This window comes from Pinus tabuliformis, chromosome 3_2 (assembly GCF_031772625.1).
Source record: "Pinus tabuliformis cultivar Carrire ecotype Pingquan chromosome 3_2, CPIR1, whole genome shotgun sequence".
Taxonomy (NCBI): domain Eukaryota; kingdom Viridiplantae; phylum Streptophyta; class Pinopsida; order Pinales; family Pinaceae; genus Pinus; species Pinus tabuliformis.
Window position 1 is genome coordinate 235,079,135 of NC_142302.1, and position 25,615 is coordinate 235,104,749.

The 25,615-nt window shown below is 38.9% G+C and overlaps 1 long non-coding RNA gene across 1 annotated transcript in view; it reads left to right on the forward strand.

Moving 5' to 3' along the window:
• The window catches only part of LOC149180568 (uncharacterized), a 30,881-nt gene extending 11,709 nt beyond the window's left edge, over positions 1–19,172 (forward strand). The window contains exon 3 of the long non-coding RNA XR_016256938.1: positions 17,083–19,172. This is a non-coding gene — a long non-coding RNA (uncharacterized LOC149180568). The remainder of the gene's footprint in view (positions 1–17,082) is intronic.
• Positions 19,173–25,615: the final 6,443 nt, after the last annotated feature.

Genomic DNA, 25,615 nt, shown 5'->3' on the forward strand with positions numbered 1-25,615 from the left:
TGCATGTTGCATGCATTGAGCTCTAGGGGCTTGGGGTACTTACTGGAGCAACATACGACCACAGGGCGACTCACCCTCCCCTGGTGGTGCGCTATGTACAAGATGACAGGTTCAACCTTCCTCTGTGATACCTTGTGGCGATTATGGAACAGGATGATTAGTTCTCCTGTGGGTCGGGATGATTAGTTCTCCCGTGGCAATTGTGGAACAGGATGATTAGTTCTCCTGTGGGCCGGGATGATTAGTTCTCCCATGGCAACTGTGAAACAGGATGATTAGTTCTCCTGTGGACCGGGATGATTAGCTCTCCCGTGGCGACTGTGGGGCAGGATGATTTGTTCTCTTGTGGACAGGATGATTAGTTCTCCTATCAAGGCATCCTACCCATGCAGTCTGGGACTCATGGGAAGTACCGCTCATCTGATCAATGAGCAGGGAAATGGGGTTAGGGACCATAGTAGTAGTATTGATGGACGCATCGATGTATCTACCGTACTCCCTTTATGCTAGGATGACCTCCATTGATCTGGGATTAATGAAATTGATCTGGGATCAGTATGAGTGGTTTGAGACACTCTCTTGTGATATTGATCTTGGATCAATAAAACTGACTTCGGGCCAGTAAGAGTGATGTGACACACTCTCTTCAAATGAAACTGACTTCGGGTTAGTAGAGAATGGTATGAGGCATTCTTGATCAATTCTTCTTCTTCAGGGTTCAGCAGAGCAGTGCAGGGCACTGATGGCAGAGATAGTACAGTCGGACATATAGATCAGCGGATGGAGTTCTCCCTAGTTGAGAGGGAGTGTTAAAATTGGCAATTAGGGCCAAACTCCATGTGGGTCATCTTATTAATGGAAGCCAATAGTTTTCTTGGATCCCTCTCATCGAGAGGTGTAGGATTGATCTAAAGATCATCCGATTCCGATAAGTATTCATGGAGATATGAATTTATTTGTGTTATGGGACAATTCGTCAAGGTCGGCCAACAACCAAATAAACCCCACTTGTGCTCAATGTTTTAATATAAATAGAGGTGGCCTTCAAGTCATTTCAACACACTTGGGATCTCTTCCTCTCTACTTGTCTTTGGGTTTTAGTAAGAGGAGAGATCCTAAGGGATAACGCTGCCCTAATCTAGAGGGTAGAAACCGGGAAAAGCCGGAACTGCCGGGACTGTTGGAACTGTCGGGAATTGCCGGAACTGTTGGGAATAGCCGGAATAGCTAGAATTGTCAGAACTGCCGGGAATAGCCGGAACTGCTAGGAATAGATGGAACTGCCGGAACAGCCGAGAAACCTGACGTAGAGGGTAGAAGCCGGAACTGTCGGGAAAAGCTGGAACTGCCGAGAAAAGTCGGAACTGCCAGAATTGCCGGAACTGCCGGGAATAGCTGGAATTGACGGAACTGCCAGAACTGCCGGGAAAAGCCGGAACTGCCGGGACTGTCGGAACTGTTGGAACTGTCGGGAATTGCCGGAACTATTGGGAATAGCCGGAATAGCTAGAATTGTCAGAACTGCCGGAACTGCCAGGAATAGATGGAACTGCCGGAACAGCCGAGAAACCTGACGTAGAGGGCAGAAGCCGGAACTGTCGGGAAAAGCTGGAACTGCCGAGAAAAGTCGGAACTGCCAGAATTGCCGGAACTGCCGGGAATAGCTGGAATTGACGGAACTGCCAGAACTGCCGGGAAAAGCCGGAACTACCGGGACTGTCGGAATTGTTGGAACTGTCGGGAATTGCCGGAACTGTTGGGAATATCCGGAATAGCTAGAATTGTCAGAACTGCCGGGAATAGCCGGAACTGCCAGGAATAGATGGAACTGCCGGAACAGTCGAGAAACCTGACGTAGAGGGCAGAAGCCGGAACTTTCGGGAAAAGCTGGAACTGGCGAGAAAAGTCGGAACTGCCAGAATTGTCGGAACTGCCGGGAATAGCTGGAATTGACGGAACTGCCAGAATTGCCGGGAAAAGCAGGAACTGCCGAGAATAGCCGAAATTGCTGGAACTGTCGGGAACTACCGGAATTGCCGAGAACAGTCGGAACTGCCAGAATTGCCAGGAACATCCAGAGCATCTGTTTCCGAAGGAGAGCAGCATGCAAGGGACAGCTAACTAACATTGGGACAGTTGTATGGTACTTAGCAACAAAAACACCAAGCATGCAAGGGACAGCTAGCATGCAACAACAAGCATGCTAAGGACAACACGCATGCTAGGGACAACAAGCAAGCAAGGGACAACAAGCAGGCAAGGTGCAACCAACAGATAGGTCAGTATGGCAACATGGTGCAACAATGGCACATAATGCAGTACAGTGATGGGTATAGTCATGATTAATGAAGCGTGATGAGATACAACATAGTGATGATGGGTGCAGCATGGTGTAGCACGGTGAGGTGCTGCATGATGATGAAATGCAGCACAACGATAGGTGAAGGAGTCACCTTGGAGAATCAGTTGAAGCAGCATGTCTTCAACTCATCTCATGTATCATCTTCTTAGAGATAATCTATGCTCTTATCTAGATAAGTCAAAGTGTTGACTTCTGTTGTAAACGTACTATCTCTCTCTCTCTCTCTGCTGAACTATTAAAGAACATATAAGAATTGATCAAGGGTTTCCCCATGTTGACCACTATCGGTCAACTACCCATGCAGTACACTCCCTTTTCTTGGCAGAAAGGGGTAGCACCTGATCGACGTGTTCGTGCCATCCTGCAGTCATCAGCAACTTAATCATTTTAATTGTAAACCCAGTCTGCATGTATGAATTGTAAATAATCTTAGCAGATGTGAGTCATGTCTGTAAATTTCCTAGGTGGACCTAATTTTCTAAGTGATAATCTACGTCCCGGAAGGTTTTTCGTCTCACCGATCCATGATCGGCAGAGTTTTCCTTCAACCTGACCCCAAAGCCGGGATGGATTTTGCCATTATAATTTTAGGAGAATCCTAGTGTGTTAATCTGCTAGATTATAGTTGTGTCGCAGAACTGGGTGATTTATGAGGGTCTATGATAAAGGGGTTTTCCCTCTTAAGATGTAAATTGTAAAAGTCATGATGTAATGTGTCTTGAGGGTTGGAAAATGTTTTAAGTCCCCTCATGAGTCCTAAGTCCTAGGTCCTAGGTGATGTTTCCAAAGGCTTAGTTCGATGATCCATTTAAGAAAATAAATAAAATAATAAAATAATAAAATAATTAAAAAATTAAAAAATTAAAATAAATAAAAAATAATAAAAAATTAAAAAATAGAGCAAAAACCCTAAATAATAAAATAATAATATTTAAGCGAATGCATGCAAAATATTATTTTTAATAATAAGTTAACAATTTCGACGGATGAGATTAAGAGATGTCTTGATCCTCATCGACGGTCGAGATCATTTCGACATGGATCACTCGAACTAGCCGTTGGGATCATTTCCTTTAAATAGGGTGCTAGCGGTCATTTCAGATCAGAAGATCTGTGAGTCTTGTGCTGAAGAAGCTCTCTTGTAATTTGTTTCTGGTTAATAAAAGAAGACTTTGGGTCCAAATCTTGCTGGTGTTACTCTCTGGAAGTGCTGTGAGCTAATTTAATTTCTGCATATTTTATTTTCAGCCATTAATAATAGCTAATTGTAGAGTATTGTGAGCACAGGTATCTTGTTCACTTGCTAGGGTTTGAGTGTTGTTAGGATTTCTGAAGTAATGGCAGGTATCTCCATTACTTTCTGAGATCTAGCAGCATTTTTGCCCTCTTTACTGATGGTTGTTCTGAGCTGTGCAGAAAACCCTTACTGAAGAAGAATTAGCGGGCGTTTGGGGAAGTTCTCGGCTGAACCAGCCAACTCCCGCAAGCATTTTTTTTGCTGAGCCCAGTTGGATTTGATCCTGGGTCTATCATTCGGTTTATTTTTCTAATTTGCATGAGAGATTTTCTGAAGTTCTTCACAGTGAAAACCTAAAATCTTTATTTCTTTAAAATATTTCTGTGCTTATCGTTAAATCTGGCTGTTAAGGGGCCAAAATTTGTAAATTATTCAACTGATCTAGGGTTTCAAAATTTTGCATATACCCAGTCTTCATTAGGGTTTAGGGTTTTTAGGTTAATTTCTGGCATATACTATTTTAAGCTTTCTTTTCTTTCGCAGGTATAGGATTAGTTTTTCGATAGCAAGGGTTTTGCGGAGGCTGCAAAGCATACATTAATTCTGGGCAAAATTTTTTTGGGGCGATCCATTCATATATCGGTACATTGGCTGGGCAAGACACTTGCTACATCAACCTGTCACTGCGCCCAAGTGAACCAGCGGTGGCTGTTCTGCGTGGAGGCTCTATTTTCATCAGGGACGCAGATACTGGTCGAAATTTCATGTGCACGCTCAGAGCTCTGTCATTGATCAGGAGTTTAACATGAGGCATCGATCTTCATCCTTCTATGCGTGGGCATGACTGAGTGTGATGCCAAGATAAGAATTTATTGAAGCTTTCTGGCGTGAGCAGTTTCTCTTCAGGTAAGAAATCCCTCAACGCAGAATTCCTCAGAAAAATCCACGTGTTTTATAAATCGACGGCTTTTTCCAGACGTGACTGCAAATCGACACACGATTTGCTGCGTATTTAACTGTGGTAAGGATTAACAGTTTTTTATCGTTCGCAAACATTTCAGCTAAGCTTCGAATTAGTTCATGTTTTATCCATCGCTGTCATCTGCTATCACATTGAAACTCTTCACGCAGTTGCCGTCGATCTGTGCTATGAAAACGATAAACCGATTTAATTTCTGTCCGCCGCCATTGACTGTTCTTTCGTCGTGGTTTCTATTTGCGCATTCATCCTTTCGCTGAGCCAGGTTTACGATTCAGTATATCATCGCAGTTTGTCTGGTTGTGCTTCAAGCCGTTTCATTTTTACCTGAGCCGTCATCGCACAGAAATTCTTTATGGTTCACGTTTCCGCCTTCTCAGTCGTCGTAGTGTATTGCGTTATGCACAGTAATTTCTTTCATGGAAAAATTTAGGGGCTAATGTTCGCCCAGTGGGCTAATTTTCCATGATTTTTCCACAAAAAAGATTTGCCAATTTCCAATTTTATAAAAGAAGATTCGCCCAAATTTTAGAATATAAAATTATTTTACCTTAAAAATCGCCGACATTATATAGAGACTATATAAAAAATCATTATATAAATTTGAATAATTTTACAAGTATATCAATAAACATTTTATAGTTTGCATATTAGGGATTAGTGAGATTCGCCAATGTTTTTAAACTTCAAGAAAATTTTCCATCCTTAAAATTTTCCTTGATTGCTTTACAGTCTTTTATGTGGTTACGTCTAGTTAATTTAAGTCTTTAGATTAGGGTTTCATTATAGTTTCGTTTTTTTTATTTTCTTTTAGATTTTAAATCGTATTTCTTTTGAGACTTTGATTTAAATAAAAATATGTATATATAAAAGGATCAGTAGCGTAGGTTAACTTTGATTTTAATTTAGTTTAAAGTTTTATTTTTTTTTATATATAGTTAGATTTCATATAAATTTAAAAAAAAAATGTTTATGTTTTAGACTTAGGTTTTGTTTGATTTTATAATTTTAGATTTTAATTTAAATAAAAATAGATTTAAGTTTTGTTTTTTTTTTTAGGATTCATTTATAATATTTCTTTAGAATTTAGATTTAGTTTAGTTTCATTTTGACTAAATTTTAAATTTTGCTTAGTTTAGATTTTTAGTTTTGATTTTTTTAATTAAAAAAAAAAAATTGAAAAGCATAAAAAGCATCGTGGAAATTTTTGCCAGATTCAGTTGTTTTCCTCAGGGAATTATCATGATTCATCTTTTATGCTGAGATTGAAAATTTTAACGTGGGAATTGGTGTTTAATCTGATTCAAATTTTCATCTGAAGATTAGCTGCATATATGTGGTTGTTTAAGGCATTTACTCTCTTAAGTTGCTGAGCTTTTGAGCCTTTTATGATTATCTTATATCTGGGGAAATTTTAAGCTTTTTTTTATGATAAATGATTGCTTCTCAGGGTCTATATTGCTGCAGTATCTGATAATTAATCGATTAAACATCAATCTCTTAAGGCACTGGTCTGCTAAATTAATTAAATCCTTTTAGTGCTTATCTCATCGTGTCTCGTGTCTCCCAACCAACTGGTCGACAATTGGTCTCATCATCTCACAGGGTCTACCCCCCTTAGCCGCGGGAGACAGGCTTAAACGGAGGGATCGGGGATCAGAGTGACAGCCCCCGGTCTGAGCGTTGTCGTGTCAATCTACACGACAACACCCCACATTGGGGTTTGTCCCTGGCTAGCGCCACATCTTGTGTCCTCTTGTCTTGGCTTGTCTTCTGCGATTTATGTTTATGTTCTATCTACAGTTTACTTTAATGCTGGTGTGATTGCTAATCTGGAAAAGGTATTGAGCTAACTGTGAAAATTGAAATAAATTACTCTAAGCATAAAACATACCTAAAATTAACAAACTGCCACCACTGCATCAATATAGGATTTTAGGCCATATTCATCTAGAAGGAAGGACATCCTTCCTTCCAAATGATGTAGTTGGAAGCTCCATCCAACCTGTCTTGATCACGAAGTCCAACAATGGTCATCTCAACGAACTGTCGAAAACTTCCTCTTTCCTTTTGCCCGACTACTGCTCTTCTATTCACACTCCCTTCCGTAATGAGAAGATTTGATCACAACCACTGCTAATCTGCAAGTTGTTGAATTTCCATGATCTTGGGTCTAGGTTAGAATCTTAGAATCTTTGACGCCACCAAACCAAGAATCTCAACATAACTACTTTGCATAACAGAACAATATAAAGTAGTAAAACACATATGCACAAGTATACACAATTTTTAACAAATTATTGTACAATAATGTACAACCCAATCTTTGTTATAAATCAATCTGAATAATACAACAGTCTATGGATTCCAAGATACAATGACAATCATGCTGCAGACTCTATGTTGTATCTTTGACTTGAGACAATCCCGTAAGATACGAAGTCACTCCTTCACCCTGTATCATCTTGGTGGACTTCAACTTGTCCTCCAATACCAATACCCAATTCTTTTTCTTATTCTGGAATATATTTTGAAGAGCCATCCACATCTCATGTGTAGTGTTCTTCTTGGACAAACGAGGTATTAGGGGATCCTTCACACCTTCAAGGATGATCAATCTCACCCTCGTATCCAAATCCTCGTACACTTCCAACTCCTTTGGGTCAGTTGGACAACCCCTCCAACCTGTCCTCATACCGAAGACTAGCCCGCAACTTCGACATTGTCACCTACAATGTGACCAAGTCCCTCTTAAGCTGTACTTTGTTGTGCACAACTCTGATTCGTTGTCTTCTAAAGTAGCTCAGATACGCTCTGATACCATGTTGAATTTCCAAAATCTTGGGTCTAGGTTAGAATCTTAGAATCTTTGACGCTACCAAACCAAGAATCTCAACAGAACTACTTTGCACAACGTAACAATATAAAGCAGTAAATCACATATGCATAAGTATACACAATTTTTAACAAAATATTGTACAATAATGTACAACCCAATCTTTGTTATATTAAACCTATTTGAATAATACAACAATCTATGGAATACAAGATACAATTACAACCATGCTGCAGACTCTATGTCGTTTCTTGTCCTACCGGTCCTTTGCTCCCATTATGCTCTCTAGCTGCCCCTTAGTCCATCAAAGCACAACACATAGAGTCTCCAGGAGTGTTTGCCACCTATCACTACTGCACGTCACTTCTGCTACAATGAACACGGGCTAATCCAATCTGCTCTCTAGGCTGGCCAATACCTAAGCTCTAATTTTTCAAGCTAGTAGCCTCATTCCTCCATCAAAGAGCTACACATAAGGCTTCAACGTTGACCCAACCTTCAACTGTCTACGTCACTTCAAGATTGCTTGTCAAGGGCTACTTTGAGTAGCCAACACGTTGCCCTCCACCAGTCCAGTGGCACCCAACACTTCACTATAAGTTCTGCTCGTAGCTGAGGTCTCAACTGTCCAAGTTAACCCCAACACATGGCACTTATAGGTTGCTCATAAAATCGATCCAAAACTGATCCAATAACATGGATCCAACACCTACAAGATGCACCAAAATACATACCTTTAGCTCACTGTTTAAGGTCTGCTCCTGTGCTGCAACCTCAACTTGGTTAGGGCAAAACCACAGTCACCTTCCAGCCCTTAATTTTTGCCCAGATTTTCTTCTCAATGCTATGGCTGCCCCTCCTTGAGAGGCCGTGGTAGTTCACTGCAAGTTTGGGTTGTCCTAGCCCTCAAACAACACACAATCTTCCTTCAAGTCACTCCGGCATGCTCCAGATCTCCTCCACAGGTCTGCGACAACCTTGTTTGTGGACAATCCACTCATAAATAAGCCCTTAAACACCTCAGACCTCAACCCCTGTACCTCGACCCTCCTTTGTAATTTTGTCACGAACAGAAGCCCAAACAACCTTCTTTTCCACGCTGGTTTCCCTCATTATGCCTGTGGCTAAGACAAAATCCTTTGTCTCCTTCAACGCACTGCTCTTGTGATGTGTTGCTCACTTTGGATGTGAGAAATGACACTCCAATCACCTCATATTTATATCCAATATGAGGGCCCCACAAAATGTCATTATTGGGCTCGTACAACTGTCATAAGCCTTCTAATCATTAGGCCAACTTGACCATACATGTGCAAAATCCAACCATATACTTAAAAAATTCAGAAATCCATTTATATAACGCGGAATCGGATAATTTTCGTTGCGTTGGATTCGTCTCGATTAGAGTTATCATCCTCAACCATCACATGTCAAAATGTGTCCATGGTTTTGTCCCAAATCACGATGGGTGCAAAACCCAAAACTTGGGTTCCAAGCCTACAAGTGACTCTTGTGGTGCTTTGCTCTCCAAACCCTGAACCCTAGGGCTTGGAGTACCTCCCAAGCTACTAAAAAATCAATACGAGGAAAATCGAACTTCTTGAGACTAGAAGTTCCCTGAGGAAAAATTTCCCTCTGTGTGTGCTCTTCTCTCTTCCACCCCGACGTTGGCTTTGCTCTAAAAACCACTGCGTCTAGCTAGAGATCTCCTCAACGAAAAATCTGAGTTGCTCCCTCTGCCCATGGAATCACTCGATTTGGAAGGATTGAATTTTTCTGCCCCTCTTAGAAAAATCTGTCTTCCTCAAGCAACACGACCTCTCTGGCAAAAGGCTACGCTGCCCTTGGGAATTTCAGCTTGCTGTCCACACTGAGCAACCAAATTCTTTCTTTTTGCCTCTGAGCTCTCCAGCTGATCAACCATGCTCTAATACCATGTGAAAATTTCACTACTGAAATCCTATTGCAACACCTGATATTATTTCTCCTAATTGTTAATTAATTAACAATTTTCTGCCACGACAAAATATCGAAATAAATACACTGCAACCTTCACAAATAAAACTGCGGAAAATAATTGCGTTGGAAACTGAGAAACATGCTAACACACATAAAAATTGACATAGTTATTTTTGGAAAATGTCCCCGGAAGAACCCAACTTGGGAAAACCGGTGTTGCAACTGAGGGTTTTATATTATTAAGCAATAGTGAAGTTCTGAGTACAATTTGGATGCTGAAAACTGGCAATTCACAACAAGAAAATCTGGCTGAAATTTTCTAAGGGAATTTTCCTTCTTCCACAAGCAACCATGACACAACTCTGCTTCAGAAAACTCATCCTCTTGGACCCTCTGCGCAGACCCCTGTGCAGTGCTTGCGCAGACCCTTTGACGTCTAGCCCGAAATTGCCTCTGATCAAGTTGTTTTGCCTGTCTTTGCTGAGGAAAATGATTCTTTGGTCTTCTGGAAGACTTTCCAGGCCTCTGGAAGCTGAATCAATTTTTCCCACAGCTAAATCGAATTGCCCGCTGAAGCTGATTGCATAGTCCTCCACGCTGCCTCATTGGGAATAACTCGGCCTCTTGTTGCTGCCTCTCCGGATCACTATCCCTGCCCCTCTCTGTCTCTGCTTCCTTTTGAAGATCGTACTCTTTCGGCAACTGCTGGCTCTCTGGAAAAATCGAACTCTCCAAGGAAATCGAACTCCACAAGTGTCTCAAGTGATCTCTCCATCACCACATCGACCTCCTCTTATAATTCTTTGTTGGAGCACCAACGACCAAAATTAAAACATAATCAAGTTCTTGTGGCCTCTATCACCTCAGCTTGGGTTGTAGTTCCCACCAAGCTAAGTCCTTTGTGTTTTGTGACTTTTTCTCGTTTATTTAGTTTGAGGGGATATTTGTTGTGCACGAGTTTTGGCATTGTTTCAATGTCCCCACACCTCTATACTCCCAAATTTCTGCCTCCTCACAAACATATTCGGGTCTCGCGCCTTAACCTTCTCAACAGACCCCATTTTGTGTGAGCCCCATTCTTCTCCAAGATCCAAACCCACATCTTTCTCTAAGGTGCATACTTGATTCTAGTTGGATGTCTAGATCCCTGGATTCACCTGGCAATTGACTAATCATTCGACTTTTTCTAGGGTTTGGCCAAGTAGGACCCACCCAAATTCAATATAAAATCTACCCTAGAAGGAGTTTAAGTTGGTGCAAGCATTGATCACTTGACCGCCTTGATGCCTAGATTCAATATTTGACACTAATAACACCTGTGTTCTAACATTGATTAACCACTCTACTAGTCCTCACCCTAATTATCAGGTCTCCACGACATTTAACGAAATCCATCGTGCGGGCTTTCCGTGTTATCTAACAGGAAAAAAATTCTGTCATGACTTCTTTTATTATGCTAAGGTAAAAAATGGTTCAACTGTCCCCCGTGCTAATGAGTGGCGTGACAAGAATTTTCCTGTCATCTGAGGCTGACCCCTAGCATCGCATTTTCTAACTACCATGCTTGTTAAAAAAGGTCATCACCTAGTAGCTAGGTATGGTGTGAATTATGCACTAATTCCATAAATTAATGATAAATTAGCCATTAAAATATTCATGGTAATTAACACTATAATACTAACTCTCGCTACAAGCCCAATTTCTACTTTACTCGGACTTGGAAATTCCACGAAATTGCCACGGACTTGCCTAAATTATTCCTAAAGAAAAACTTGCTCTAGGAAATGAAGATCATAGGGACAAAAGCCCTTATTCACACTGATATTCCACCCCAAGGAAAGCACTAAAGGAATTAGGATTCCCCCTCAACCTTCTCAGCTAAATCCAACACCAATGCACTCACTGGGTCACACCGGAATGTAGGGAATGAGTTCCCAATCACGATACAAGCGATTTATGAATGTTGCTTCTTTTGCGCTGCGTGCTCCTACACATATGCTTCTTTTCACCAATCTATTTTCTCTTGCAACGACCTAGCTTCCCTCTACTTTAGTCATGGGAAAGCTAAGCCATTTGTGGTGACTCCTTCTGCCCAATCGTTCATTTCCCATACTGAACATTTCGTTCTTCCAATAAAAGCCACCTCCACCACTTCCTTACTCTTCCTTCTTCATGTCCCTTCTCTTGTGCATTGACTTCCTCCACATGTCCTACGAGATTAAGGATAGTATGGGCATTTCCTTTGCCATAGGCTACCCATACATAACTTCAATGTTTGAACCAACAAGCCATTTAATTTTTCAAGGAGATGGGTAGGCAAATAGATGAAGTGGCTTCGGTTTGGGTTTAAACACCTCATAAGCAACTCCTCCTCCTCAGTCTCTGAATTTGTGTCCCCTCCTCTAGCTCAACCATATTTTCCATTTCCACATTATTCTACATGAATTAGAATTTATATTGTCAATTACAATAAGGGTAGAAAATGGATTGTTACATCCTCAATAAGGTATTTGAACATTGCCATCTTCATAGACATAACATAATCTAAGAATATCTACATCCATTATACCGATAATGAATGCTTTTTATCATCCATATTTTTTAAGTTTTCCTTAAATAAGATGGAGGCATTCAGTTCTTAGGCCCATCTTTACAAAATGGGGTGGTTGTGCTCATATGTGAACCTAGAGGATTTAAATAGTGATGATTCCACAAGTTGGTGCAATGTTTATTTGAATGTGATTGACTTTTCTATTTCATTTTTTAGGCCCAGTGCGTTAATGGGTGTCAAAGGTGAATTTCCACACAATGAATACAATGGAAAAGAGGAGCATGTATAGAATAATTTTTGTAGATGGTAATTTTCTCCCTACCCTCATTCATGTAAGAAACATTGAGATATCCCTCTTGGCTTAGAAATAGCCTCAATCAACAATTTTCTCACAAATTGGATGAATACCAAGACCCTTGACAAAACTTTGACTAAAGATTACCTTCAATATGCTTGTCACTATCCCTTGCACTATTCGGTCTTCGTTTCAGAGTCTTTTGTCTTTATGACACTGCACTCCTTCAGATTTCGGCCTCCTTATGCATTCGCCTTCTTATCACAGTCCACTGCTTCTTAGCTACCACAATTCTTCTCTTTATCGTGAATGACACAGTCTTTGAGATAGCGTGTTGAGTTCTTCGCTATGCTGGCAGTGGTAGGACAGTCTTATATCTAGAGAGGATAGATCATCCGAGTTTCACTGAAAGATAGACTTCACCGAGAGACAGACCTCACAGTGAGATAGATGACTTCTCTGTGGGATAGACTGTGTTTTGAGCTTCACCGAGAGACAAATTTCACCAAGAGACAGACTTGTATCTGAGCTTCATCGAGTCACTGTGGTTCTGTGTATTTCTTCTTTGCTTTTCTTCTTTTGAGATGATCTGAAGTTTTGTCCTTGTAATGCCACTCCATGCATTATATATATGGGTCAACGTTGACATACATTACGCTGACATGTGAGCCATAAGCTGGGCCGACCCATCAAGGAGATCAGTGTTTTTCATTTAGCCGACTTGCAAGGGATAGTGACACTTGTTCATTGAAGCTAGATCGTTCTGACATGACTTCAATAATACTTATGTTAAGAAACAAAATCCTAAAGACATCAAGAAGATGTCTTTTAGCTATGGTAAACACATCTTGCTCATGAAACCCATGATGCAAGGAATAATAAATGTTTCTTTTCATAATATTATATTTACAAGTCATAATAAAAACCAAACCTAGTTACGTTTTCTTCAACACTCCCTCTTAACTAGGGAGGTATTCATTAAATGTTACAAGGCTATTCATTACTAAAGAGATCTCATAAAAAGAGTCGGACTAGTAGTCCATTTCTATAGCATCATGATAATCAACATTGTCACATAGCAAGGCGTTGACTAAGGTCTCTAACACTCCATGGAAGAAAGCCACATAAGTAGTCAAGTATAAGCCTATAAGCCTCCTTACAAGTAATCCAAGTGTGCCCATGGCATCTAGGGCTCAAAGCTCTCCTTTGGAATGCCAAGTGCTCCTCTTCCAAGCTAGGTATCCCCACAAGCAAGCAAGCAACCTCCATGTAGCTTGTATAAATAATGTCGGCAAGTTGTCTAAAGGTCTCCAATGCTTCAAAGAAGAAAGCCATATAAGCATCCATTCAAGGTTTGGCAATCTAGGATCAAGCCACCTCCACATGTTCATGTCCATCATGGAAAAAACAAGGGTCACCCATACATCATGAACTCCACATCACATGAAGCACCTCTAGGGATGGTGTAAACCTAAGTCGCACAAAACACCGAAACGTTTCAGAGTTTCCGAAACAGGTACGTTTAGAAACATCACCTCCCAAAAATGGAAATGTCAGCCAAAACATCAGCTGAAACATCATATATGGATATAAATATATATAAAAAATTATAAATAATTTAATAGATCATTATCTTGCAAGAAAAAGGGGAATAACACCCATAGATGAAAATTTCGAAGGAAAACGAAGTCTATATTAAATCTCATAGATGATTATATGATGGTCGAGTTTCGGCCGAGTTTTAGCGGAGTTTCGGAGTTTACGGTACGAGTACAGCCTGAAACATCGGGTTCCTAGACGTTTCGTGCAACGTAGGTGTAAACTCTCTTGGAACAACTCTGAAAGCTAACAAAGGCTTTGCTTCATGTGGGATTGCAGTTAACCTAGTGGAAACATAATCCACATTATCCAATTTTAGAGCATCATATTCTAGGAGAAACATTGGTGCACATTATCCTATTTTAGGCGCCAAACTAGTGTAACCTTTATTGGGGGAGCAAAAGACAAGCTCCAAGATAATAATAATATTAATACATTATGTATAAGTAACCATGTCTGTAATAACATGTTCATAATATAATATGACTAGAGTTATAGTTTATCACAAGGTTAGGTGGTTAGATCACCTTAATCATCTTAGGGTACTATAAATGATGCAGTGTATCAGGAGAAAGGTGAAAGAGTCGCATATGTATCCAATGCAATTGGGTAGCCTACCTTGGGATAACCCTGTGATGTGTTTCTGTAACATGATTAATAATATATGACATTTATTATTCTTTCTCCCATACCATGGGATATTATAAAATCTTATATCCTCTGCATATCTGGAAAAATCTGTGTGCAGCCTTCCTCTTTTTTCTACCTTCAAGGAAGATATCATTGTAGAATTTAGGATTAAATGCACATGTCAACATGTGCAGAGGGACATTGAATTTGTCTCACCGATGAGAACAACATTGACCTGTGAGATCAAGCCTGCATCATCTATATTACTATTTACATTCTCTCCGTCTGAGATTCCTTTTAATGCCCCTATTATGTCATCCATGTCTTGTGAATACCCAAACAAGGTCTTGCAATCTTTACATTTCAAACCATATGGACAATAGGCTCAACGAGTAATAAGAGTAAGAGGGCTATTAATGGGACATGCCACTGTAGTAATAAAAATTGCAGTTATTGTGGACATGGATATCACAAAGATAACTGAGAATAGAGACGATAGAATAACATAAAGGTGGAGCAATTGATTTTAAGAATGTCCATATGGATAACCCCCAGTATCCCAATTTGCATTTATCCATTCATCAACCATTCGTACGACTTAGGAATCCTAAGAGGCGATGCATCATCTGCAAGGTACCTCGCCCTAAACCAGTCTTATGGCTTGGCGAGAGAATATTGGTTAGGCCCTTGGGGTATTGTCCTTAGCAGAGAACATTGTCCTACTAGCTTAAATATAAAAAATTTCCATAAACTTTGTCTTCCAGTATTCAGCTGTCAAGTTTGGTCTTTCAGTATAAAAGCTTTGGCATTTTTGGTCATCAGCAAATCAAAATTTAAAAAACAGGGTTGAACAGGGTTTTAGTGTTTCTATTCCATTTGTTTTATAATCTTTGACTTGCTCCTCGTTATCTGAATTAAGTTTGTTTACTATCAATCTTTGTTCTCTCCATTGGTCTTTGCCTGCTAGCAATTGAGAATAAATTAACAATCCATATTCTCTCTTGTGGCTAATGGCTGCATGCATGGAATTCACTATTACTGTGTTTTTAACCAACATACAATGTGATGACTCATCACATTGTATTTATTTTTCATATCACGTTTGGGCCATTGCTACCTTAACTGGTAAAGATACTTGGATCCATAGTTACCAGACTCAGCTGAGTTAAATTGGCTAGTCTGACTCTGCTGGGATCTAAATCTGAGCAGATCAGACGGAGTCAAAGCTTAATTTGGTCAGAACTCAAGGTCTAACTCAGACTCAAACAAAACTAGAGAGTTATCTCAGGATCTGACTTGGGCTTGGGCAAGAATCAGGTAAAACTTGACAACTAAAAAATAAAAGTTTTGTCCAAGTTATTTTCTTTTGCCCAACTTGCCTGAATTAAGTCTCAAGTCTTGCCTGATTTTAAGTCAAACCTTGTTTCTTTGTCCATGCTGAGTTGCACATAATACTTTATAGAAACAGTTTCCTTAATGCTATTTTATAGAGACATAATTGAGTTCAGGATCAGTTGATGCTTCCTTCACTTTGTTTAATGAGGTTGTTTGTATTTCCAGAATCTCTTTTAGGAAGTAGCTATTCCTTGAATATGAAGTTATGCATATTTCTTAGTTCTCAGTTTTCTGTTTTGTTATGGATAAAAGATGTAGTGAGCATGCTATGCCAAGTTTAGTCATAGAGATTAATAATGAAAATCCAAATACAGCATATAGAAGATTAGGTTGACAGTGGATGGTTGATTGGCTCCAAAGATACTATAATTATATTTTCCTTTCTAGTGATCACTTTGTTGGTCGATTTTTTGGTATTTTTCACTTGTTCATGCTTCAGTCCTGTGTTTCAAGCTTTGGAATATAATTTCCTTCATTCTATTGTTGCTCAAGTTCATCGTCTTTGTTGCATCTAAGCTTCACTCGCTTACACACAAACATAGGAAATGCATAGGAATTCATTTCATTCAGAAACAGAACTAGAATAAAGAACAAAGGAAGAAAACATCTTTATTTATCAAACTGTGCTGATTATTATTGCTAAAGCTTAATACCATGAAGAATGACTGGTGAATAGGACTACAACAAAAGCATGGAAAGCAAAATTTGGGAATTTTACTTCCTTGAGGAATGACTTATGCATAAAACAAGATTTGGTCGTTCTCATTATTTACTACTTATAATCACAGTATTCCCTTTCTCCCCATCTCGATGCTATATTTAATGGAATTTGATTTTGTTTTTATGTTGAGCTTGAACAACACCATAGGTTGACTGATTCAAATTTGGAAACAAGTATGAAAGGTATAGCCAAAATTATGCTAGCAAATCTAGGTCCAACATCTATAGTGTTCTGGGATATAAAACCGAACACAAATTCATTCTTTTATTTTTTAAACAAGAACAATTTATGTTATATTACGAAAGATAGTTTACATACTGTGAAGTCTGGTTTAGAGGCAAAACATACTTAGATACATACTTAGTCTGACACTTAGCTACATAAACAGCTGCATTGAAACTGACTTACTGAGACAGTCATCCATATAGTTTGTAATTTCTCAATACTGCTTTGCTGTGATTGACAAAACTATTCACCACTTGTTAATATGTCGAAGAATATCTTTGTCTGCCTTACAGGAACCCCTAACAGGGTATCCTCCAGAGGAGTGTCATTTGGAGTAGAGTAAGAAGTGCTTGAATCAAAGCCTTCGCTCCACTATGATGGGAGGTACTTTCTTGAAAGCTGACCGTAGATTCCAGCATATTGGGATAAGAAAGCATAGTTATTCGATTGAACTTATCTGTTGCCTAATCTTTGTACAGAGGCCTCTTGAAGCTGTCATTTGGTCTCTTGAAGTTGAGAGCCTTTTGAAGCTGGAATTTGGTCTCTTGAAGTTGCCAGCCCCTTGAAGCTGGGATTTGGTCTCGTGAAGTTGCTTTGTAGGGAGTGAGAACTTCAATAGTTGTTGGTCTCACTTGCAAGGAATTAATGCTGGAAGCCAATCCCTCACAGAGAGTTGAGAACAGAGGAAGCACGGAGATAAGGAAAGCGTTCCCAATATAGCTTGCTAGTTGAGTCATAATGTTATATGTTGAAGCAAAGATACCACAACTCCTCCTTTCTTCCATACTGAGATCTGAGTCCTGATAACATTAAGCTTTCCTTGTTTTTTGTGTTCCATTTTCATGGAAAATTCGGACATGTTTATATTTTTTTCCAACACATTGTGCTTTCCCTCCCAAAGGTGGAATTTCCTTAGAGTCTCTCTAAATCTGTTTATGTTTCTTTCTATCTCGACATTCGAAGAACTTGAAATTCCCATTTATGGAGCTACTACTATTTGCCAGTCTCTAAGTACTGTTAGATCTTCTGAGGTGTTCTTTTGTAAGTTTTAATATAAGTATTCCTTTTGAGTGATGCCAAGGATTCTACGTAGTTGTTGGTTGCTACTCCAATGTCCCAAGTTAAATTTTCAAATACTCTTCCTTTTGGTGTTAATATTATCCATGCCATGAACGAATGGCTTGGATCTCCCTCTGATGTTTCATCAAAGAGCATTTGTTAAAATCTTCGCATCCAATCATTAATATAATCACATTTGCAGGAGGTTACTTAAATGGGATTACATTCATGTACTTTTTTTGGTTCTGGTTTCCCTCCCTTTCTCTTCCCAATTTGCCAAATCATAAGTATTCTTCCAACCTTTTTCTTGTTGGCTTAATTCACTGTGCCTAATTTTTGAATTTTTCTAATCAAGTTGGCATTGATTCTTTAGACGTATTTGGAATATACCTATTTGTCATTTAATATTTTGTCGTTTTGATCAGCTGTATCTTCCAAGAGAGTAATATTCCAAATTACCTTTATAATTGGCTTGTTTTTGAATCCTTCAAGCGATAAAAGAAACCAGTTACTGAACAGTTGTTCTTTAGAAGATGCTGTAATAGAGGAGGGGAGACTCATTTCTGTAATCGAAGAACGCAGGAAAGGAGGTTTCGTTGTTTACAAAACAATAGTCACATCTTGAAGGATCATTAATTCCTTGTTTCACCAAGTTCTCCCCTGTTAGAAGTGTTTCATTTAGCCAGACATTAAAAGTCAAGTTTGGAGATGGAATAGCTGAATTCGATCTTGTTTCATTTGATTTCTAGAGAGAGGAAGGATCCACTCCTTCCAAGAAGTTTGAGGTATCCTTCTTTAACAATCTATTTTCTTGATTGGGTGCCCTGTTTTACTTATTCCTTTCTTATTGGAGCTTTCCCTTCCAAGACTTGGGTCAGAAAGGTCCAAAGCGTGTTCAGAGTATTAAGAAGGGAAATGGGATAGATCCACTTTGTTTAAAGGGGAAGAATGTGAATCAGGCCAGGAGGAGATATGTGCCAAAAATGAAGGATTGTTAACTTTAGACCATCTTCTAAATGGAGAGAATTCCAGATCTGATATTCGAAGGGTTTTCAAGGACATGGTTTTCCAAATCTTTCCACAAGAGCTATCCTTTGGCTGTAAAGTTAGATAGCTGTATATTTATAATTTATTTCAAGCTCATGGCCTAGCTAGACACTAAAATGATGTATGAGACCCACTTGTTTGTGAGACAAAAAACCCTCTCCACATAACGTTTGCATTATTTAATTTACAATAGTGTATTTCTAGACTAACTCTGATTGTGCCATTTTCATTGTTTAATTTACAGTGGTATACATACCCTATCTTTCTAGAATAACTCCTATTGTACTTGTATTTATGTTTGCTAATGGTGTCCCATGCAAATCTCCTGTTACATTTTAGTAAAAATAATGTTCACATATTTGTGTGGAGATGATGCTAGGTACCAATTCTGACTTCTTAATCAAAGGGATACTTTCATACTTGCAAAATGGTTCCAACACATTATATTATCGTGCAAAGTTGTTGTTTATGGTTGACGAGTATTCGTGCAATGCATTTCCATTTTAAAAAACAACAGAACATAACTCACAAAACCTTCATTGAATTCACGTGCATATGACGGGCGTAGAGCCATCACATGCATTTCATAACATATAGTTTGAGTGGGATGTACTAATTATAAGTAGTGTCTTTTATCTTTTAATACAAACGATAAAGTTTCATAATGTAAGGACATATCAACCTTGGAAAATTCAGGGAAATGTGAGCCATAATAGTTGAGATGGAAAGAAGGTGAGAACTCTTGTGCCAAGCCAAACCCTTTAGATTGTTCCCCTGACACAGTGTTGAGGGGGAGCGCCCGCCCCCCCTCGATCCCGCTCCCAATCTGCGCTCCGGGCGAGAGCGACTCGGGAGCGGGTCAGGAGCGCGCTCCCTAAAAGAAATTTCGTTCCCTGCTTTTTCGGGAGCGTTTTCGAGCGCGTTTTCCTTTTTTGCAATTTTTTTTTTGTAGTAATGTTTGAAATGCAATTTTTTTGAAAGAAACAAATAATTTTTTAGTGGGGCAGCTTAATGATCAAGTCTATGTCCCTAGTATTGATATGTTATTCATGGTAATGTTAAATTCTTAAAGTAAAAGTGACATTCTCCTTAATCTTCATTTTCATCATTTTACTTAAATTTTTAACATTACCATGAAATGACTCAGGATGCTTGAGAGTGGTTCCGGCCTCATTGGATTTCATATGGAGAAAGTAGAATTTTAGATTTCATTCAAAATCCAGCAGACTTATCAGTTTTTCAGGATTTCAGGATTGGGGGATTAGAATGTTTCCATTGAAATTTGTCATGTATTAGGGTATGGAACTCGTATTTAATCAAGAGCACCAATCCCTCTATGTACCTTGATGTTAGTGACATTGGTTGTCGAACTCCTCTATCATGACCCTCCTAAAAATGTACGCATCACTCAAACAAAATCTTGACTTGACATGCTATGCTTTTTTTATCTTATGTTAATGCTTAGAGGGTTGTATTAATGACAAAGATCCCTATACAGATATAGAGGTAATGACAAAGATACCTCTGGATATCAATGCTTAGAGGGTGATATTAATGACAAAGATCCTGATTTTACAACAAGACTAAAAAATTAGACATTTCTCGTGGTGGCAAGAGGCCCAAGCATAAGAAATAGATAATAGATTTACTTCTCTTTTCTAGTTTCTAGTAGTTTCTAGTAGTTTTTATAACTATTGACTCTTTCATATTTATTATGATATTTTTATAAACAATATATGACAATTTAAGTTTGAAGTTGGCAATTATAACTCAGTAATGAATTATGAATATGATGCTTCATGAAAGTTGAAAGTTGTTTCATTTCATTTCATTTTATAACATTTCATTTCATGTTATATATTATTTGTTGTAATGGTTACACTTAGCTTACAAGTACAACTTTGGTGATCAATGATGATAAATGTTATATATTGAATTTTGAAAGCTTGAAACTTTAAGATTGATGAATCATGAGACTCAATATGTTGTATGTTACTATGTTACTAACTTGTGGACATGGTTGATGAAGATTATAACTTCTAGATGATTCTTGTTATATGGTTCAATCTATGTTTTTTTTTGTTTTTGTTTACATATGTATCAAAATATTTCATTATTCTACATGTTTTTGTTCACATATGTATCAAAATATATATATATATATATATATATATATATATATATATATATATATATATATATATATATATATATATATATATAACGCTCCGGGATTCGCTCCCGCTCCCGTTGTCGCTCCCGCTCCTTGCTTTCGCTCTCGCTCCCAAGTAAAACTGCCTTGACACAATGGTAAAGGCCATGAAACTAATAAGTGATTGAAATGGTGGTTGTGTGGAGTAATTGAAGGTTGGTTATGAAGGTTTAACAATTGGAATTTTCATGAATAAAAATAGTATAAAATTCAATTGAATTTGTCAATATACTCTTAAGCCATGTGTAAGGATTTCATCTTGAATGGCTTTAGGTAGTTTTGTTGCAAGATTATTTTGGTGTGTTGTTTTTAAACTATCGTGAATTAGTAATTTGTTGGAGTAATATGGATGAGGCCTTGTATGAAACTTACCCGCTGCCATTATAACACCAATAGTATATCCAACAATGCAAAAACTGGATATACCAATAATTTATGACTTAGCAGGGTTGAGATTTCCTTTGTAGTGAGGATGCCTAACCTTCTAGCCTTATCACAACAGGCGAAACATGCCCCTTGGAATTTAACCTGGGTGGATAGGAGAACAAACTATGCTACCAACCACTTGAGCTACTAAGACGGGACAATAACCTTTGTGGTTATTGATTGGAACAGATGGACATGACAAAAGGTTGATAGCTTAAAATAGTTAGTTTATACATACCCTTGATGATGGCAAGGTGCACCATGGACATGTTTATTGCCCTTTGTCAAACTTGGCATGTTGCAAATTTGTGTAGCTCCCATTAGTTAGGCCTACTAAGAGAAGCTCGGAAGGGAACTTGGCGATTTGTAAGTATGATGCATGATGAACAAGATTGGCATAAAGAACTTGATTAGCTTTTATAGACTTGTGATCCTAGGATACATGTAGATTCTAAGAGTTGGGCATTTGCTATTTTAGGGTTGCAATGGATGGGTAGAAGTGCCCTAAGGCGTAAGCATCTGAGAGTACAATTGTACAATGCACTAGTTGGGTTCACATCCATTTGGCACACATCAATTGGATGAATTTGTTATGCGCACCATTGCTAAGCACACTTGGGTGCGATGGGCACATTTGTTGGGTGTGTGGCACCTCGGGCCCAACGTGATTAAGATGTTGGATAGTTGATGGAACAAGAATGAAGTGGGCAAAGGCACCATTGGCCACACATTTGTTAGGGACACATCAACTGGACACACTTGTTGGGTGTACCTTTGGTGGCTGTGCTTGGGCACCTTCAGCACGACACCATTGGATGTCAGATAGTGGATGGACAAGAAGGGGTAGAGACTAATATGCACACATATGTTAGACATGCTTACTGGGTGCACCCTTGCCATGTGTGCTTAGGTGCCTTGGGCACACTTGTTAGGTGTTTTGTGACTTAAGCACAACACCCTTAGATGTTGGACAATTTGAAATCAAGTAATGAAGGGGGTTAAATGCACCATTGATCATAGAAGTTGGTGATGTGGACACTTGAGTCCACTTAGGCATAGAGAGGCTTGTAATATGCCAAAGAAGGATGCAAGTGTGAGACAAGTCTTGTATAAGTAGTGGACACCTCAAAGTTGCTAAGGCATCATCCATTGATCATTCACCAAGAGTGTAAATGAGCTCAATTATCATGCTAAGTTCAAGGTTGGCATGGTAGGGTGAAACTGCACTAACTGAGTGAGAAGAAAAAGAAGACAAGAATTACAAGAGGTAATCTTTCAGTTGTTTTAAGGGTTTGGATTGTGAAAGTCTATTGGGTAGTAGTTAAGGCAATACTTCCTTTGACTCATTGTATATCTAGAATAAAGTTGCAATTATGTTGTTATATATGCTGCCATAGGAGCTTGTCCCTGAGTCAAAGGGAGAATACCCCCCCTTACTTCAAAACACACTTCTTTATGAAGAAAATTGCCCAAATAGAGAATTACCCCTTCACTCACTCCTCTCTACTGAATTAATTTTCATTTGGACATCATACACTAGGAAGGTTGGCAGTGGGATTGACTCAAGTCATCCTTTCACCATATTCCCACATTTTTTAGCACACTAGTTGTTGATTTTCCCTGAAATTTCTCCTAATTCCCAACATTGGTCTACATATAATTCTCTGTCACAAGATTGCGTATACACTGCTCCTCGATAGACTCTTCTCACAACAAGCTCTCACACACATAACCCGTGCATACAAGAATGTATAATGATGTGTCTTCGTCCTCCTTATAAGTTTTTTGACTCAACAAAATCTGGCAAGTGGATTTTAGAACTCAGATTTTTGATTAATTACTTAACCGAGTAAATTTGACTCTTGTAACTCATCCTAGCCTCAATTAGACATTGAGTCTCTCACTCGTCCCTTTCCAAAAATAAACTAGCATTGGAGAAAAACAAAATTGTGCCTCCAAATTCAACGCATAAAGTTAACTGCTTCATGACTTGTCTTGGTTTCTAGGAACTCGTGCACGCTAAGGAAAACCATTTGTGGTCATCTTGACTAAGGCATTAGTCAAGAAGACCTTTACTCGCTACTTTTCACCACTCCCTCTTAGCGAGGAAGGTGCTTCTGGAAGAACCTGGTCCACCTAGATTTGTCTCCTTCACTACTACATTTTCTGCTGTTGCAACTACTCCTTATGAACTCAAAGACTTCCTTTCTTTATCCCGCATAATCTGATTTGAAGACCCGTTCTTTCCAACCATGCTCTACGAGTCCATCACTTCGGTGATAAGTGCCATGTATCCTGTGTACCTCTAGGGTTCCTTCCTCTGGTTGAAGGTGATACTGGAAGATCCAACTCTCTCTTGATCTCCCTTAAACAAAGCCTCTTCCCTCTCTCTCTGAAGGTGATATTGGAAGATCCAATCTCTCTCTTGAGCTCTGTCTTGCTCTCGCTCAGCTATCACTTTTCCCTTATGAGAACTACTTTCCTTTCTACTCAAGGTTGTGCCTGTCTCTACCTAGAACTTGTAGAGATTCTTTACCCTCACACCTATCTTACTTCTTACATCCAGAAGCTAAATGTTGTAGGTAGGCCTTACCCTTGTTGAAGATTACATCATAACCCTTGTCCTCATGGGTAGCTGTCGAAACAAGACTCTGCTTTAATCCTGGAACATAAAGGACATCTATGAGGAGAAGTTAATACTTGAATCCCTCTAAAAAATGAGAGTGCTAACTCCACTAGCTGCATTCATGCCATCATCTCTTAGCTCAATTTGAAATTGCATGTCCTTTTCCAAGTGGTTGAAACATAATTTTTCGATATGAAATTTTTGATCAGAAACAAAAAAGTAAACCTTGTTTGCATGACCCAACATGACCAATGCTATAGTGTCTGTGTTGAAGAATCTAGGGCATTCATAATTAAAGTGATTCTTCTTACCATGATAACAATTTGTGAAGTGTTTTTACAATTATCTTAGCTTGATCTTCTTTGTATTATTAGTGTGTGTTTACTTCATCAAACTGCTATCAAAACAAAGAGACAAGAACACAAGATATTTGGGTTTCTACCCACACAAAATACTTCTTATAAAAATTCCAATTGACGGATACCAAGACCATGACCCTTGATCCATTCTGCCACTCCAAGACCAAGATACCAATCCTCTCCTGTGTCACTGCTGAGATCATCCTCATTGTTGCACCATTGAGGCCATCATTACCACATCACTGAGGTCTTCATTACTGCTTCTTCATCATATCAACGAGGTCTCTTGTCTTCATTGAGATCTTCACTGTGACCTTGATTCTATGACAACCATCATGATGACTGTTGCACCATATCTTCATTTGTACTTTAGATCATCACTGCATTCTTGCTGAGATCATTCATCACATTGACTGTGACCATGTCGAGAGTGTATTCCGAGACTGTGATGATCCTTGTCACCTTTTCGTATTATGCCGAGACAATAATTCTTATTACTGCTTCTCATTATGTTGAAACTGTAACCCTTGTCACTGTCATTAAGTCTCCTTCTCATTATACTAAGACTACTACAGAGATATCACTTGGATCTTCTTCATTATCAGTATGCTAAGACTATAGCAGTGCTTAGACAGTATGCAGAGGTTACTAGAGATAGATTCGAACCCTTTACAGTGATATCCTCCGAGACTTAACTTGTTGTAACCATGCTGAGACTACAAAGATATGTGCGAGGGATTCACTGTCATTGTAACCATGTCTGCTGCTCATTGTGCCATCCGAAGACTCAAAGGAATCCGAGAATTTGTCCTTGTTGTACCATCCAAAATAGCAGAGAAGAATTCGACTTCTTGCACCCTACTATACCCATCCAAAATATGTCCTGCCTACATACCCATCAAAATTTTAGAGGAGAATGTGAGTTCTGTGTCTTTCATTTGCGGATACCCTAGACGTGTACTTATAGTGGTTTGTGCTTCCTATATTGAGCCGACTTGAATACATGAGCCGACATGTCTGTTATTTGAGTCGACATGACACTTGAATATATATTTAATTCAATATTGAATCTGACATGATGAATTCCTTATCAATTT